Source organism: Clarias gariepinus, chromosome 28 (genome assembly GCF_024256425.1).
Source record: "Clarias gariepinus isolate MV-2021 ecotype Netherlands chromosome 28, CGAR_prim_01v2, whole genome shotgun sequence".
Lineage (NCBI taxonomy): Eukaryota > Metazoa > Chordata > Actinopteri > Siluriformes > Clariidae > Clarias > Clarias gariepinus.
In genome coordinates, this window is record NC_071127.1 from 19,642,863 (window position 1) to 19,656,941 (window position 14,079).

The following is a 14,079-nucleotide window of genomic DNA, read 5'->3' on the forward strand; positions in this document are numbered from 1 at the left end:
GCCTCCAGAGGACCTACTTGAGACCAGGAGAGGGGGTGGGACTAATACCAATGGTCCTGGAACAGCACGTTTTTCTGCAGGCATTCCCCTGTAATACTAGTAGGATGAATTAAAATATAACTATTTTACTATTTTTACTGTGACTATTTTTAGACCAAATAAAGCATTTATACAAACAGCTTAATTTAATGACATCCCTTGTACACAGAATGCAAAACAGTAAAATAACTATAGGACATCTAGAGCAGCACAACAGCTCTGTGCTTGGGCTCCTGTTCAGCTGATCACCACAAACATCTGGAACATTATTATTATTGGGAAAATATAATTCATTCATTTTCTATACTGCTTTTCTTGTACAGGGCCACAGGAAGAGTGAGTGCCAATCCATCAGAAGAAAACCCACCAAGAACAGGAGAAACATGCAAACTCCCCGCACACAAACCTGAAGCAGGATTCAAACCCTCACCTCTTAAGGTACAAAGCCACACTTTAGCTAAGACCAAATTATTTATTTATTATGATTATTAATATAGTTAATAGTTTACTAATAGAGATAAGTATTTTTTTTTACAAAATGTTTTATTGTTTCAGTAGGCATCTCTGAAAACAGCATGATACAGTGTATTGTCAGTAGGAAAAACTTTAAACTTAAGAGTGCCTAATGGGATTTTAATACTGAGCTTTTTTCTTACTTATGGACCAGTCTTAAATCCCAGAAAACAGATTTTAGGTCTCTGCAGCAGTGATGGGCCGTGGCTAAAACACAAATCAAAGTACTGTACATTCTTAATGTTACAAAAAAAAAAAAGCATTTTTAGATCTATGACAGCTCTAGAGACCAAAATAGTAGAACTCTAGTAATTGGACACCACAGGAGATAGAGGACATTTTGAAACCCTCTAAAACAAAAAAGCCATAATGAATGATCTACTGGGCACCGCAGTGCAGGGGTTGCTGTTTACTGATACTTTAAATGCATTACTAAAATGGATGCTCCTTCCAAGTTCTTTTTTTATCTTCAACAAAAGATGGACAAAAAAGAGTCATGCATGCTGTGGAAATAGAATCAGCCCCTATAAATTATTTTTAATTTAATCAACAAAAATATTGATGAAAAATATTAATTGACAACCTTTTTCCTATGACTAAGACACAATGATGAGATCTCACAGATATCAATAAACAGTGACAATGACTAAATCACCATGCAGTATTTTTGATGAAAAAAGACTAGACTAAAATGTAGTTTTTAAAAATTAAAAATAACAGAACATCTGTTTTAATTTTCCCCAACATTTAAATTTTTGTCACAATCCACTGAAATATGGTGTTCATTCATTATGGCATGAGCAGCAATATTTCCCAAGTCACAGCACATGGCATGTTAGAATATTGTGCACAGTGACAAGATGCTACAAGCTCAGTGATCTTTAACTCTTCGTTATGACAGCATACCTCTTTGTGATAATAATGTTTTGATACATGTGATTTTATTTTATTATTTTATTTTATAGCAAACCCATTAAGCTAATAGGCTACCAAATAGATTGTGAGTTATGCTTACAACAGTCCAACTGTGTAAATTCATATATACAGGTCCTTCTAAAAAAATTAGCATATTGTGATAAAGTTCATTATTTTCTGTAATGTACTGATAAACATTAGACTTTCATATATTTCAGATTCATTACACACAACTGAAGTAGTTCAAGCCTTTTAATTGTTTTAATATTGATGATTTTGGCATACAGCTCATGAAAACCCAAAATTCCTATCTCAAAAAATTAGCATATTTCATCCGACCAATAAAAAAAGTGTTTTTAATACAAAAAAAAGTCAACCTTCAAATAATTATGTTTAGTCATGCAATTAATACTTGGTCGGGAATCCTTTTGCAGAAATGACTGCTTCAATGCGGCGTGGCATGGAGGCAATCAGCCTGTGGCACTGCTGAGGTGTTATGGAGGCCCAGGATGCTTTGATACCTTAGGCTCATCCAGAGTGTTGGGTCTTGCGTCTCTCAACTTTCTCTTCACAATATCCCACAGATTCTCTATGGGGTTCAGGTCAGGAGAGTTGGCAGGCCAATTGAGCACAGTAATACCATGGTCAGTAAACCATTTACCAGTGGTTTTGGCACTGTGAGCAGGTGCCAGGTCGTGCTGAAAAATGAAATCTTCATCTCCATAAAGCTTTTCAGCAGATGGAAGCATGAAGTGCTCCAAAATCTCCTGATAGCTAGCTGCATTGACCCTGCCCTTGATAAAACACAGTGGATCAACACCAGCAGCTGACATGGCACCCCAGACCATCACTGACTGTGGGTACTTGACACTGGACTTCAGGCATTTTGGCATTTCCCTCTCCCCAGTCTTCCTCCAGACTCTGGCACCTTGATTTCTAAATGACATGCAAAATTAGCTTTCATCCGAAAAAAAGTACTTTGGACCTTTTGATTCAGATGATTAGGTTAATAGCTCGTTTAGAGAACCTTTTCATGATATGCTAATTTTTTGAGAGAGGAATTTGGGGTTTTCATGAGCTGTATGTCAAAATCATCAATATTAAAACAATAAAAGGCCTGAACTACTTCAGTTGTGTGTAATGAATCTAAAATATATGAAAGTCTAATGTTTATCAGTACATTACAGAAAATAATGAACTTTATCACAATATGCTATTTTTTTGAGAAGGACCTGTATATGTATTTTTTAATGTTTCATTTGAGTTGTTAGATCAGGAAAAATAAATAATCAAGTTTAGAATCAAATTGATATAATCTTATTTAACTTTTTAGCAATTGAGCAGCAAAATTATCCAATAGCGACAATTGATAATAATATTTATTGCAAAAATTTTATGTTTTTATTGGCTAAAACTAGAGTAAAATGCCCAGACATTTAGTTGACTAAAACTTAGGATAAAACAAAATAGGATATGATTACTAAATATGCTATAAACTAACAGAGACATAAATCCCGGGACTAAGGCCATGTCGACACGTAGACAGGAATTTTTTAAAAAAACGAAGATTTTCTTTTTTTTTTTTTTTAATCATTCTTTCTACACGACCCGAATAAAAAAAAAAAATCTTTGTCCACACGAAAACTTAAAACTCACTGTTAAGTGCTGTTAGGAGCATTCCTAATTAACAGGGGGCCAATCAGAAGCCTTAACAAAACGTTATTACCAGTTGTGCTTTGTAGAGGTCTAATGGCTCTCGTCCGAAACGACCAGCGCGGTCTGTGGAGTCTGTGTCTTCTGAGTTTTGTATGTAGCAGCAGTGAGCTTCATAGTACATTTAGGCACCTCTGTTCGTTAATGTTATGTGTATGTAACTGTGCATGTATGTACATGCATGTAAAAAGTCCAGTGAGCAACATTAACACAGTCACTAGTTTACTCTATGTAAGTCCACTATTGCACAAATATGCTCATAAACAAAGCCGACGTCAAATCAAGGAGACAAACACACAGACACTGCACATAGGGTATGTTACAACAAGCCAAATTTCTGTTTTCCAAAAGCTACATTTTCAACAAGCAAAACTGTTTGCATGTGGGCGAAAGATCAAAACTGCAGATAAAAATCTCTTTCCTTAAAATACCCAGCTACTGTATGTGTGAACATGGCCTAAGACTGAGACTAAAAATTTTTAAATTGACATTAATTGAAATTCATAAGCAGACAGTCAGCTTCTACTCAAACCTCTTTATCAGTGAGGGGGCACAAGAAGAAGCCTTTCTTAAAAATCTACATGTACCAAAGCGAGAGCAAGCTGCCATGGACATACAGTAGACATAGAGTTGCCACTGGGAGAACTTTATGAGGCTCTCCAAGGGTTAAAGAACCAACAGGCACTAGACATAGACAGTCTCTCAGTAGAGTTTTACAATACTTTTTGGACAGTAATAGGGCACGATGTGTTGGAGGTTTTACGAGACTGTGTAAAAGGAGGGGAGCTCCCGGTTTGCTGCAGGAACGCCACCCTGACCTTAATGCCAAAAAAACAGACCTTAGACATCTTTGTAACTGGTGCCTGGTATCACTACTGAATATAATTTCAAAAATAAAAAAACGTTAGCCATGATACTGACAAAGGCAATAGAGCAGACCATTCACCATAACTAGCTGGAGGTAAGGGCACTCTAATTACCACTTAAAAAATATATATATATGTCTTTTGTTATATGAAATGTGTTTGAAAAAAAATACATGCAAGCTCAAGAGACAATGGCAGTTAAAGAATTTTTGTTACGTTACATTTAGGCAGACACCCTTATCCAGAGCGACATTTTTATCTTATTTTACATCTGAGGAGTTGAGGGTTAAGGGCCCAACAGGGAAAATTTGGTGGTCATGGGATTTAAACCTGGGACCTTTCGAACTGTAATTAAATGCCTAAACCACTGAGTAGCCAGTGTACAGTACTCTGAGTATGCAGTATAAGTATTTGTGTCTGCCACTGTTAGCCTGACAGGGTCATTGTGACATTGTGAGATATCTTTCCAAAATGTGAACTTCCACAAACATTGTGTATACTTACTTGTGTAACATCTCATTCCAATCAGTAAATAAATGACCGTACATTAAAAATAAATGTATATTTATGTAAATATTCTCACATACTGTATATAATATATACATTGACTGAAACTACTGATATTCTCTTAACAGAGAGATGTTCATCAGGGCAAGGATGGAATCAGATACCACATGTTGCTTTTTGAAGGATTTTTTTTCTTCCACTGTTAATGACAGTTACACTTTAGCAGTAAAACAGTTAATCCGTATAAGTATTAATATATATGGGCCACTATTTTTATTTATTTTTTTTTTTTGCATAAAAATAGAAAGGTGACAAAGTTACCAGAAGAACTAATATTCTCCAGCAAGCTCAGTAAAACCAACTATTTTACTTATAGTATCCAAAAGTCTTGGGCATATACAAAAATATGGCATAAGCAAAAGATGCTTTTGCAAACATTTCTGCATAAAATAAACTTCTATAAAGAGCAATAAAGAACAATAAAGTGTAATAAATAAAATAAACAGTCAATATTTTGAGTAAAAACCTCACTGCTTAAAATCAGGAGTTTTAGACTTATATTTGTGCAGTTTTATAAGAAAAGAGCTGTTAGGTTTAGCATGCTAAAGAATGAGTTCTTCTGGTAACTTTGTCACACTCGCTCCTTTTTATTAGGTTTTTTGTTTCCATCTGAAAACTGGTCTGTCTTGTACTGGATTTCTTTCTTTACAGCCATGCATACACTGAAAAAAATAATTTTAAGGTATAGTAAAATATACTTGATTTACTGTCATAATTTTTACATTGCAATATTACAATTCATTGAGAATTTAAATTTTTAAGTAAAATTTTAAATGAATACACAATTAATTCATGTATAAAATAAACTGTGTGGGAATAGTAAATTGTATTACATATTTTCTCATATAATTTAACTGTTTTAAAGTCATTGCACATAAAACTAAAAATACTGAGTAATTTTATTCTAAAATCTTAGCAACTTCACCTCCGCGTGACTAACCGGAAAGAAGAAGAAGATCCGCGAATCCGCCTAAATCACATGCCCGCGTTTTTGACTAGCGAGAGACGGTTGCCACATGCGCGGTTGGGACTGTCACACGTGGATGCAGAGTTTGTGTGTAAAGTAAGTTCCCTTTCAAAGGCTACACTCGATGCTGCGTGAAAACGCTATGGGAACATCTTGTCATGTTGCCGGTTGTGAAGCATGTGTGTACCAAACACGCCAAATTTTTGGCTTTTATAACCTCGGTCAGGTGACGTCATCTGATAGGACGCACCTGCAGGTTATAAATAGGAGTAAACCGGAAACATTCCTCAGATTCTTGTCTACGCGCGCGCCTCGCATTCCGAGCCGCCGCGCATTCCTGGGGCTTAAACTCGTGCATCCGGCAGAGCAGTGAGAGACGGATTAAAAACTCCTTTCTTTCGTGTTCTCATCGGATCGGGAAATCCCTCTGTCCGCTCGCAAGCGCGCGCTGCGCTACTTGTGAATGGGCAAGGATAAACATCCTCTCTTGCTTACGTGGAGATGGTAATAGGCTCTAAGCACTTAAAAATATTAATAATAAAAAATAAAAAAAAACATAGACGGCAGGTTCTGTCGGGTGGCCGGAGCCTCAATGACGCTCTCTCCCCTTTTCTTAGCAATCTCCATATGAGTTAACCCTTTCATGGAGTAAGCTGTATTCATCCCGTGTTTTCCTGCCATCAACTTATTTATTTATTTAAATATAATTGAGGTAGAAACGCGGAGTTATATGATGACACCCAGATAGAAGAGACGCTTACAGGCTATCTCTCTTCTGGGACATCATCCTTCCTGAAAAGCTATTATTTCCTTTCAAGCTGTGTAGACTTTTTATCTTCCCTGGAGGGAAAAGCTTTTCAGGCAGCAGCTGAGAGACTTGAGTACTGGCGGGGCTCTTCAAGGTAAGGCGTATTGGATTTACGCCTGGCCACAGACTTGTCTCTTCGTGCAATAAAGCAGATGGCTTGTGCTATCGGCTGTTTTATGGCTGCTATGGTCTCCGCGGAGAGGCACTTGTGGTTGAATCTCAGGGGCATTAAGGAGAAGGATCGTGTATTCCTCCTTGATGCCCCATCTCGCCTCCCGGCCTACTTGGCGACGTCGTTAACTCGGTCATCACTAGGTTCATAAGGCGAAGTTATATAACAAGCCTTCGGGAAATTTCTTCCCCGCCTTGCTCAAGAGTCGGGACTGTCGGCCACCCAGTCTCGACCGGGTCTGACTGTTGCGAGGCATGAAACACACAAGGAGAGTGTTTTTGAGATGGACACCCCCTCGCAAGATTGGGGTGCGTCACGCAATCCGCCTCAAAAGAGGTCAGACTGGCATATTGTCTTCACAAAGAAGCCCTGAGGTTCATGTGCCCAGGACCGTGGGGGGTGGCCCCCCAATGGGAGAGGCACACAGAATTCCTTTTAAAGAATGAAGTGTTCTCCCTGGCACCCCCAGGAGGTTGGTGTTCTTGCTCCGCCACCACTGGTGTTTCGGGCAACTCCAGTCTCCAATAAAATGTTAGTTCTTTGGGTCCTTCCTGCCGTGTTTCAGGATGCCGAACATCTAACATCCCCCCGTTTAACCAAGCCGCTGAGCTTTGCCCCTTTCTGAGAAACTGGCAGCGTGGAAGCTACTGCCAAGTATATCTCCTTGGGCACTAAGCACTGTACAGAGAAACTACAGGATTCAGTTCTCACATCACCCTCCGCGTTTCAATGGCGTGGTCTCCACTTCCATGAAACCGGAAAGTGCAAGAGGAACGGGGGGCTGCATCCAATTTTTTAGATTTTGCGGGCTTTACCGCTATCTAAAAATAAAGCAATGGAAATATTGCCACAACACAGGAGGTTCCTGAGGTTCGCTTTCGGGGGCGAAGCTTACCAATATCGGGTCCTTCCATTTGCTCTAGCTTTTTCACCCGCACATACACAAAATACATGGATGTAGTTCTGGCTCTTACGACTCCAGAGCATCCGTATTGAATTACATGACTGGCTGGCCCAGTCTCAGTAGCTAGCGCTTCGACATCAGCATGTCGTTCTAGCTAATCTTTGTTTCCTAGAATTGAGATCCAATGCCATGAAAGCATGCTCTTTCCTGTTTAGAGGACAACATTTTTGGGTGTCACATGGAATTTGAGGGTAAGCCCGCTTACCCTCAAATTCCATGTGACACCCGAATCCATTCTCAACACCGTCAAGGAAATCAAGCTAGACCAGAAAGTGACCGTCACTTTCAGAGATCTTAGCTCTCATGGCAGCTGTATCCACGGTGACACCTTTGGACCTTCTGCACATGAGAGCATTTCAGTTGTGGCTAAGAACCAGGGGATTTTACTGTAGGGCCAATCCCCAATAAGGGCTACGCGCCAGGTGCTTCGTACCCTTCCTATGTGGTTCAGACCCCGGTTTCTGACTCTGGGTCCCACTCTAAGTTCGTCTTGTCGTCGCAGATGCTAACGACAGACGCTTCCCTCATGGGCTGGGGTGCGGTCTTAAATGACCAGCCCAAGGGAGCTGAAGAGGCCATCTTTTTGCGCGGCACATCAATTGCCTCAAAATCATGGCTCTATTTCAGGCCCAAAGCACATCCTCCAGCAGTTGAGACTACCATGTCCTAGTGCGGGTGGACAACACTATGGCAGTCTCATATATTAATCGCCAGGGCGGACTGTGCTCGCGCCGCTAAATAGCTAGCGCACCAGATTCCTGTCCCTCAGGGCGATTTACATTCTGGGAAAATTTCATGTAGCGTAGGTGGACCTCTTTGCCTCGCAAGATCAGCAAATGTCCCCTTTACTACTCTTAGTCAAGCTGGTCTTCCAGCCAGCGTAATTAAGACTATTCTAAGTACTAGGACTGCCTCCCCTCAAATAGAATGTATTTGAAAGTTGGTGCATGACGAAGCAGGTAGACCCAGTCCACTGCCGAATTGTTTCAGTGCTGGAGTTTCTGCAGAAAATATTTGTCCTCTGGCTTGTGCCCCTTGTTGAACCACTAGAGTCAGCGCCTCAGGTTTCTGACCCTTAAGATGGTTTTTCTAAATGGTGTTACCTCTCTAAGAGGATCGGACAGCTATTGCCCTCTCCTATGAGGCGCGTGGGCTCACTTCGCCTCTAGCAATCAGGGCTCATTCAACCAGGGGAATCGCCTCATCAATTGCATTAGCAAGAGGTATTCCCTTGCAGCAAGTATGTGACGCGGAGGGTTGGTCCTCTCCGCACACATTTGCCAACATGCATCCTATTGTTTTGAAGCCTTCTGTCCTCCGCCTTTACAGCTTCGGAGCAGGAGAGACATCACTTACTGTGTCCAGTAAGTTCTCTTCAGATTTCCGTCCACCGCATTAGCCAGTGGCGTAAGTCAGAGCAGCTTTTACATGTTTTGAAGCCACAAGCTGCGTGAGAGATGCTATTGCCCTCTCCTATGAGGCGCGTGGGTTCACTTCGCCTCTAGGAATCAGGGTTCATTCAACCAGGGGAATACCCTCATCAATTGCACTAGCAAGAGGTATTCCTTTGCCAATATGCATCTTATTGTTTTGAAGCCTTCTGTCCTCCGCCTTTACAGCTTTGGAGCAGGAGAGACCTTACTTACTGTGTCCAGTACGTGCTCTTCAGATTTACGTCCACCGCATTAGCCAGTGGCGTAAGTCAGAGCAGTTTTTACATGTTTTGAAGCCACAAGCTGCGTGAGAGATGCTATTGCCCTCTCCTATGAGGCGCGTGGGTTCACTTCGCCTCTAGGAATCAGGGTTCATTCAACCAGGGGAATCGCCTCATTAATTGCACTAGCAAGAGGTATTCCTTTGCAGCAAGTCTGTAATGCGGAGGGTTGGTCCTCTCCGCACACATTTGCCAATATGCATCCTATTGTTTTGAAGCCTTCTGTCCTCCGCCTTTACAGCTTCGGAGCAGAAAAGACTTCACTTACTTTGTCCAGTACGTGCTCTTCAGATTTACGTCCACCGCATCAGCTAGTGGCGTAAGTCAAAGCAGCTTTTACATGGTCTGGGGCCGCAACGGTGCCCCCCACTACACTGGGCTATTGCCCTCTCCTATGAGGTGCGTGGGCTCACTTCGCCTCTAGGAATCAGGGCTCATTCAACCAGGGGGATCGCCTTATCTATTGCACTAGCAAAAGGTATTCCCCTGCAGCAAGTGTGTGACACGGAGGGTTGTCCTCTCAGCACACATTTATTACATTTATAGTTTGGATGTTCATGCTACTCCAGGCCCACGGGTCCTCGAGTCAGCTACCCAGACATAGTTCTGAGACCTTCTCGGCCTTGTGCGCACACGCTACACAACCTTGGAGTCCAGACACTTGCAGTGCGGCGGCGTTGGCACTCTGCGTTTTCACGCAGCATCGAGTGTAGCCTTTGAAAGGGAACGTCTCGGGTTACTTTGCTGTAACCCTGTTCCCTGAAAAGGCGGGAACGAGATGCTGCCACCCAATGCCGCACTGCCTATGTGACCGGACGTCCGTTCAGACAAATCAATCTGAGGAATGTTTCCGGTTCACTCCTATTTATAACCTGCAGGTGCATCCTATCAGATGACGTCACCTGACCGAGGTTATAAAAGCCAAAAATTTGGCGTGTTTGGTACACACATGCTTCACAACCGGCAACATGACAAGATGTTCCCATAGCGTATTTCACGCAGCATCTCGTTCCCGCCTTTTTAGGGAACAGGGTTACAGCAAAGTAACCCAAGACGTTATTGCCTTTTTTTTTTGTTATTTATGACAATACATCGGTCGATGAGAATTTTAAAAGTTCGATTGACTTTGTTGTATAACTGTAGTAATGTTAACTCTAGGTTATGTTAACCTAGGCCTGCATTTTCCATTGCAGTCCATGAAGCACCCTCATACAAAAGTCAGTTTAAAACCAAAGAAGAAATTTGTGCTAGTGAATTTGTTTAAAACTCTGATTTGAAGTTTCCATTAGGAAAGGTTCAATTTACTGTAAGGTTAAATTTAAGGTTAAAAGTGCGATCAGGTTACGCTTACCACGACTTTCAAAACATTACATAAAATAAATCGTGTGACATGGTAAAAAATAGTGTTAAAACTAATCAATAAACTACACATTTTGTGACTATAGCACGATTTGCCTTGAAATTATTGGTCCAACCCAAATTGCCCTAAAAGCATAATGTTGCAAGGAGCTGTATTTTTTTTTCTTGAATGAAAAGCACAATAATGTTTATACTTTATACAATTTACGTTAATCTTCGTGGATTGCACAAACGTTTCATCTCAGATATATTACTAAACTGAGAATTAAAAAAGTCTTGGCCATGCAAGTCTTGCAAATTTGAGACATCAAAACATTTAGAGCTTTTAAAGCATTACAGACTAAAACATCCATATACCGGTCAGGGCTGGTCAGTGCCTTGCTTGCACTTAAATTGTCCTTGTTTATTTAAAGGATGGGGGGCTCTTAGAGCACATTTGTGTAGAGACCATGCACAAGTCAAACTGTTCCCTTTTCATGCCTTGTGTGCAATTCATTTAATTGTCATACAGAGAGGCAATTTTTTGAACACATTGGAATTCATCTGAAAAAGCACGAAACTGTTCATTGTGTTTTTAAAGACTGTGTCTACAGTACCAATATAAATTCAACTTTTGCTTCACATAAAAGCAGGAAGCACACTCCTCACTGCCTTAAAGATTTTAAGAATACTGTATTCCAGATGTATTCAGATCAGCCAACTGAAGATAGTTTGGTAGAAGAAAGTGAAATTGTTGCTTCTGAAGAAACTCTTGTAAAAGAGGGTAAAGATTTGTGTGAAGCCATCGTTGATCATCTTGCTTCCTTATTGCTTAAATTAGGCTGCATTTTTAATGTGCCTAGTAAATGCATTGATGAAATTGTAGACGAGCTTCGGTTTATTACTTGTACAGCATCTGAAGCTGTTCAAGAGTGCAAGACACCACAGACCACGTCAGTATGCAAGTTTTCGTGATGGTTTCAACTTTAAGGAGAACAAATTTCTATCCGAAGAGGAGTTTCACCTTTTACTGTACTGTGATGATTTTGAAATTTGCAATCCTATAGGAACCTCGCGCAAAAAACATAAGATAACTGGAGTCTACTGGGTGTTGGCTGATATTCCTTCTGTATTGAGATCTGCATTATCATCCATTTACTTAGCTGTTTTGGCCAAGGCTGATGATGTTAAAAAATTTGGCTATTCTGCAGTGCTGGAGCCATTGTTAAAGGATTTGAAAAGCCTTGAAGAAGATGGAATTTTTGTGCCTCATTTGGGAAAAATTGTAAAAGGCACAGTATTTTCTGTGATTGCTGATAATCTTGGTGCTCACTCATTCAGTGTTTTTGTTGAAAGTTTCAGTGGGTCACATGCTTGCAGATTTTGTGTTGGAGAACGATCGCAGTTTCAAGAACTTGAAGTAAGAACAGGAGCGTTCCCTAGCAGAACAAAACAGCAATATCAGTTGGATGTTGAAGCGGCATTGGCTAGTAACACCCACAGCCATGGAGTTAAAACACACTGTGTACTTACTCAAAGTTTAAGTCATTTTCATGTGACAACCGGTTATCCACCTGATGTACTCCATGATTTACTTAAAGGTATTGTACCAGTAGAATTGGCATTGTGTTTTGCTCTTTTAATAAAGAAGAAATATTTCTCTCTAGAAGAGCTCAACAGAATCATCAAAAACTTCCCTTACAAGTGGAAAGACAAGACTAATTGTCCCCAAGGAGTACCACAAACATTTGTTTCCCGTAAAACCATTGGTGGTAATGCCCACGAAAATTGGTGCTTGCTGAGGCTGCTTCCATTTATGATTGGGGACAAAGTACCAGAAGAGGAACAGGCATGGCAGTTACTGATGACACTCAAAGATGTTTTTGAGTTGGTAATGTCTCCTACCTTCAATGAGGAAAGCATTGGTTACCTGGACAGCCTGATTGCAGAGCATAGACGGAGATTTAAATGTGTTTTTCAACATGAGAAATTGATTCCGAAACACCATTTTTTGGAACATTATCCACAGCTCATCAAAGCATTTGGCCCACTAGTGTCTTTATGGACAATGAGGTTTGAGGCCAAACACCATTTCTTCAAGAAGATAGTGAGACAAACCAGCAGTTTCCGTAACATTTTAATGTCCATGGCAAAGAAACACCAGTCGATGATCGCATACCATCTGCACAGTTCAAATGTCAAGAAACCAGCTGTCACTGTGTCGAAGATGACAAGACTTCCAGTTGAGGTTGTAAATGAGAGTGTGCAAGATCTTCTAGCACAAAGATTTTCCAAGGAGACTGTTGTTAATTTGACTTAAACTGCAGAATTTCAAGGCACCAGCTATGCTCTAGGCATGATGTTGGTATATGGGTCTACCAGTGGGTTGCCTGACTTTGCTGAAATACTACAAATTGTTGTTGTTCAGGACCATTTAATGTTTGTTGTGAAACTGCAAAGTGCATGGTACTGTGAGCATTTTCGATGTTTCAAGTTAGAGTCCACAGGCATAGTCAAGGTAATTGAGCAGACGCAACTTGATGACGCATACCCACTGTCTGCTTATGCTGTAAAAGGTGATCGGATGGTTTCTCTGAAACACTACATCTGCTGATCAAACTAGGTAATTTCAGAAGGGCTTGTGCTTTCTTGTGTGACACCTTGTCAGTTGTCAAAACATATTTGTGTATTCGAAGTCCACACAGCATTAAAAAAAATGTGATATGTAATAACTTGCCAAATAATACAATATGCAAAAAGATGCATAAAATTAGTTTGAGAATTTTTGGCTTCAGATTTGAAAAATATATTTTAAAATGTAAAATTAGCAATTAACATACTTTTCACATTCTTTCTGAAAAGACTCTCTCTTTTTCTCCAGTCTCTCTTTTATCTATCCATTTAAAATGTATACAACACCTAACTTTTTGAAAAACTTATTTAATTTGATTGTTTTAGTGTCTTGCACCCTCATTTCTAATTTGTTTTAAACGTGTATTAATTTCCATAAATTTAATGTGATTTTGAGCCTAAATCGTATTTGATCTTGTCTTCTTTAATAAGATCTTTTTCTTTATTTTTCTTGCAGTTATTCTTGCCCAAGTCTCTGAGAATGTCTGACTGCACTCAACTACGTGTTATCATTGATGAGACTACAGTTCATAAATTTACTCTTCCACATGGATTCCCTGGAACTGTAGATGAACTTTTGACAGCTACACAGGATTGTTTTCAACTCCAGGGAGATTTCACTGTTATGTATATGTACAAAGATTTTGATAATCAGTTCTTCACTCACAAGTTCACTTACATCAACAGACTCCTGTCAATGAAGCTGCTGATCCATCCCCTTCAGTGTCACTCAGTCAGTCTTTTCAGGATGACAGTTCTTCAGCTAGTTCATCGGACACCATTATTTTACAACAGTCTCCAGAGTATCGATCAGAAGCTTGGCCAACTAATTTTGTGATACCCAGCTTTTCATATAATGTCGAAATTCTCCT

At 40.1% G+C, this 14,079-nt stretch overlaps 1 protein-coding gene across 1 annotated transcript in view; it reads left to right on the forward strand.

Annotated features, from left to right (window-relative positions):
• The window catches only part of LOC128516117 (zinc finger protein 850-like), a 196,696-nt gene that overhangs the window by 151,322 nt on the left and 31,295 nt on the right, over positions 1-14,079 (forward strand). The window lies entirely within an intron of this gene.